This window comes from Chanos chanos, chromosome 7, assembly GCF_902362185.1.
Source record: "Chanos chanos chromosome 7, fChaCha1.1, whole genome shotgun sequence".
NCBI lineage: Eukaryota > Metazoa > Chordata > Actinopteri > Gonorynchiformes > Chanidae > Chanos > Chanos chanos.
In genome coordinates this window covers 6,350,164-6,355,163 of record NC_044501.1, presented here as the reverse complement: position 1 = coordinate 6,355,163, position 5,000 = coordinate 6,350,164, and the positions used below count along the sequence as shown (strand labels likewise).

Genomic DNA, 5,000 nt, shown 5'->3' with positions numbered 1-5,000 from the left:
AAAAGGAACGAAGGGAGAAAAAGGACAAAACTGCTATAAATCGTGCTTATCACACATCACTCATAAGCACAAAAAAACCCCCTCATTTTCTAAAAAGCGGTGGGGTGAAAACGTGTTCGTCGCGACAGACCGACAGAGTCGGTGTAAGAAAACAGAAACTCGGCCATCAGGTCGAGCCAGAAGACTGTGTAAAACCTTCCTCTAAATGACTGTTTTTAGTGTGAGAGCACAACGGTGAAAATATTTTTTTTTAAAAAAACGGATGAACTTTTCCTTTTTCGAAGCGAGCGTGTTTCTTATCAACGCGAAATGATTACGTCTGCTACCGCTGCATAATCACGATACATCATATTTTAAGATTAGGCATAAATCCAAGATCTATAATTATTGAATTGTGCAGTGCAACAATGGACTAGATGTCTGTGACACTGTGGCACTGTGAACTGATGTTCCTGACACGCTGTTTTCAATCAATAACAACCTCACCCTGCACTGAGGGGCTGTTCTCCGCTCAGACGTTTGGAACTGACCCCAGTACAGTTCGCGAGCTTCAATCCAAACTGAACTGACCACACTCAAACGGATGGGGAATCCAATTTTTCGTCCGAATGACAGGAAGAGAATTTAATTAAGAACAAATCAAACAAATAGCCAAACATATGAGATAACCCACTGACACAAGAACAGTTCCCAGTGAGCAATCTGTTCCAAACTTCTGAAATGACAATAACATTACTTTACGTCATTAAAGATAATCATCAGCATCAAAAATCATGACACAGAGGTGACAGGTCACTGATGAACAGACTTTCTTTTTGATTACAACATAAACAGTGTTCTAAAAATCCCACAAGTTCATTATGACATCATACCTTAGCATCACAGCCAGTAATACAATGGAATATTCCAAGAGGCTTCAAACTATGACATCATAATACACAAATGATCATAAACACAAATGGATAATAGATTATACGACAGCTATCATAGCTACAGACATCTTGTGTGGGGTGTGTGTGTGTGTGTGTGTGTGTGTGTGTGTGTGGGGTGTGTGTGTGTGTATGGACTCTGGGTTTCATTTGATTTTCAACATTCTATTGGCTCCTGCGTACCATGGAAAGTTTCACAGCATCCACTGTGGCATCATTGTCCTCTCTTTCTTCTTACTCTTATTTGACCTGATCTCATTAAACACAGATATAAACTGCAGCTGGGGGGAGAGCTAATGTGTGTGTGGGGGGGGGGGGGGGGGGGCAAAGGTGAATGTAAACCTCATCATTTAGAAATGGGCAGAAACAGGTGGAGTTGCTCCAAGACCAAAGTAGGGAAACAGTCACTCACTCTCTCTCTCTGTCCTTTTCTGTCTCTGTCTCTCTCTCGCGCGCTCTCTCTCTCTCCTTTTCTCTCTCTCTCTCTCTCTCTCTCTCTCACTCTCTCTGTGTCAGCAGCTTATTTCCACATGTACCTGTGAACACGTCCAGACTTATTTCACTCACACACAAAGAAAATGCCCACAAACACAATACACACATAAATGGCATACATATATAAAAATATCCTCAATTCACTTACAGAATAAATCAATAGATTTTATAGAAACAGAGAGCCGTTTGAGGAGTTTAACGTAATTGCATTATATGTGTCTCTTATTGGAAAATATAACTTGATAAGATTAAGATTAAGATTAAAATCAAGATTAAGATTCAGTGAGATGGCGACTCACATGCAATTAGTTGAGATAGAGTTAACATAGGTGGACTCTGCTAGTTAATATTACCTCCGCTCTATTGCAGAGGGAAAGAGGGATTCCTCCATCAGCGGAAATTCAGTGTGAAAGAAGACACTGGTTGCATGGCTCATTGGCCAACCATCATCAATTAAATCACTCGTGAATTTCAGTCATTTCTATTTTGTTTTCTTCCTGTGTATTATGTCCTTACCATTAAGCAGAAAACAATGTCAGATGCGGTGGCAACATCGTGGTACAAAGGAAACACTTCTAATTCATAGTTTTACATGATATACGCATGAAAGAACTCGAACTCACCTCTCTCCGTATGCTGTAAAAAAAGGAAAAAAAGGGTCCAGCGAGAGCAGTAGGTTTTCAGTCCAGTGTAGGTAAGTTGAAATGCGACACTTCTCCAACCTTGACTGTGTTTTTGTTATGCCCTTGTCATAGCTGGTGATGCATGCCGCTACACCGCGTGATCATATTCTGACAGCATCAACGTCCAGTGGCGGGAGAGCCTTTCATTGACACTTAAGTTCCAGCAGGTGAACTGATCACTGCTTTCCTGCTTCTTTACTGCCGCCAGCCACCTGTCGAGAAAAAGCCTCTCCGCGATGGTGGTTTAAACGGTCGAGACACTTTTTTCCAGAGTATCTTTTTTAAACAAAGGGAAACCGACAAGCTGGAGTTAAGTGATTGCGGACAGTGTGCGTGTGCGTGTGTTTGTGCGAGAGAGAGAGAGAGAGAGAGAGAGCGAGAGGGACGCCAAACGAGTCTAACCTTTGTCACACATGCTACAGACCTTACATGATACTATACACTTTTTCATTAAAAAAACCCCACTGGTTGTTGTTTGGTGAATCCGAACGATGGCACGCGCTGCACCGAGTACCCACACAACCGTGACTGCAGCACACGCACGATTCCGCCCCCAGCGAGGAATGTCGCGTGATGTAAAGGGGCAAGCGTGCGCTGGATCTCCAATGCCATATGTCCTTCTGGAACTCCACTAGAATGTGATTTCGTTTGCATAATGTGTTCTATCCTGGGAGTCAGTCAGTACAACAATTTAGGGGTCGTTCAAAATTTGGCTTCAGGTAGCCAAGCATTCCCACTCTCATTTTCAACTAGCCTCCCGAAAGTTTTAAATGCCGGTAAAATCATTTGGGTGTGTATTTATGTGGCAACTGAGACTTGCACTTTATCGGGAACGTTCTCGGTGACAGCTATGCCCTAGAATGGAGCTTACTGGTCCAATTACATGTGAATTTATTGGGAGGTATGAAAATTAAAACAGAATTATCGAACATGCAGCAGTATCATCGTATTCTTTACGACGCGTCAGTCAAATCTATGAATACGAAGTGGCTCAGCTGCGTGGTGTAATATTTAGTTTGTGGGGCACTGTGGGATGCAGTTGGCGGTTTTCCCCTAGGCAGGCTTTGTCCGTGGTTCTGAAACACCGTCATTGAATGAACACGTGATAATAAAACCGTGAAAGTTAATACACGTTTCAGAAGGTGTGATTTCATTGCTGCAAGATGAGCAAACGCGTTTGGAAACCTACAGTTTCTTTCTTTGGACTAAAGCAAAAAAAAGTTAGGCATGTCTGACAACTTTTCCCTTGATCGAAGAAAATAAAGATTTCAGAAAATCTCATTTTCTCGCTTGATATATTTTATATTTGTTGATCTATTTTTCTAGTTCTGAAAAGCCTGCTTCAACGTCCAGTCGCATTTTTAGATTCAAAACGCGTATTGATTTGACCTTTGAGTGAGGATCGCCTATATTATATCAAACGCAAACCTACAATTTCTGCTTGATCGCGGACATCGGCAAATGCGGTTTTGTTCGATTAAATCATTCTGAAATGGTATTTGACCTTGTTTGACCAGAAGATTTAATCGGTCGAACTCTATTGGAGAGTGCAGTCAATCGGCTGCTCGGACACGTAATTCGGACACACATAAAGGAGAGAGAGAGAGAGAGAGAGAGAGAGAGAGAGAGAGAGTGAGTGAGTGAGAGAGAGAGAGAGAGAGAGAGATATTTAAATATTTGCTCTGCTCAGCAGAATATATTCCCAATAAATTGTGCTGTGTTCACGTCATTTTGATGTGGCCTCTTTGACATTATTCGAACCAAAGTTGACAAAATAGTCTTCACGTATCAGTTGAGGAATCTGTTAATAGGCTACTTTTCATTTTAGTGTATGAACACTTTTCTCTGCAATAAACACTTACCATAGCGGCGTCAGTGTATTATAAACATAAAATAACTCTTAACAAATAATACTAAGCCTGAATAATTTTCATTCTTGGAACTTAAACGTATGGCTCACTGTGATATCTAGTGCATATGTCATTGTACATTTGCCGTTACTTCTGAAACTAAGTGTTGTGGCAGTAGGCTTAAATAGACGAGGTAGCAGCTGTTAAAACAGTTGTAGTAACAGGCCAGTAGTAGGCCTATCAATCATATAGCGGTAGTAAGTAATGGCAGCCTAATGAGAATTTGATAGCCTTGAGGTAGCCTATCCCAGAAGCATTAGCATTGGCGGTAGTAACAGCAACATTAATTTCAGTTGTAATACTAATAGTAATCACAACACTCATGTAATAGTAGGCCTAACTGCCGTTGCTGACTTAGTAGCTTTAAGTTCTGTATGTTATTCGCATGGTGTTGTCTCGTTATCATCATTACCATTCAATTAGGTTATGTTTATCATATTTTAGGGCGATGTGACATCATCTATGCACGTTTAGAACAGGAATTTTCATGTAAACCAGCTTAGATGTATTTCGATGTGGCTTAACGTGACAGCCCAAGTGCGCTCAGTAGGAAAAAAAATCAGCGTTTTAATGCCTCGGAATTAGTATCGGGGACGTCTCGGAGTTTTAGCCGCTTCGGAAAAGGCAATTTTCAGTTTACTAGCTACTATAGACGGTATTTTTGTAAAAACAACATTTCATTTGCTAAAAATAATACGCTTTAGTGATTCACACCACTGTCCAGGTATTCGCTGTCTGTCAAGAAGTTTGTCGGTGTCTAATCGATGCGTTCGATAATCTTATTTCAGTCCTAGGCATATCCTCATCTCCTTTTCTGTGATCTACAGCTTTGCCTGAGTGATTGCGGAAGCTCTCTGTTTTTACTGCTGGAATAACACAGCGATCTATAAAAATTATTACATTTCTTCAGAAAATTACGCATCCTCGGCTTCGGAGGTTATTTTAGAAAGTCACACAGGGTGTTGGATGTTGTCTGATGTCAC

The 5,000-nt window shown here is 41.0% G+C and overlaps 1 protein-coding gene across 1 annotated transcript in view; it reads left to right on the top strand.

Annotated features, from left to right (window-relative positions):
- Positions 1 to 4,941: 4,941 nt before the first annotated feature.
- Positions 4,942 to 5,000, top strand: part of zfyve27 (zinc finger, FYVE domain containing 27) — an 8,496-nt gene continuing 8,437 nt past the window's right edge. Inside the window, exon 1 of the mRNA XM_030779637.1 lies at positions 4,942 to 5,000. This exon is cut by the window's right edge and continues 38 nt beyond it. The gene's annotated coding sequence lies outside the window, so the exon portion shown is untranslated.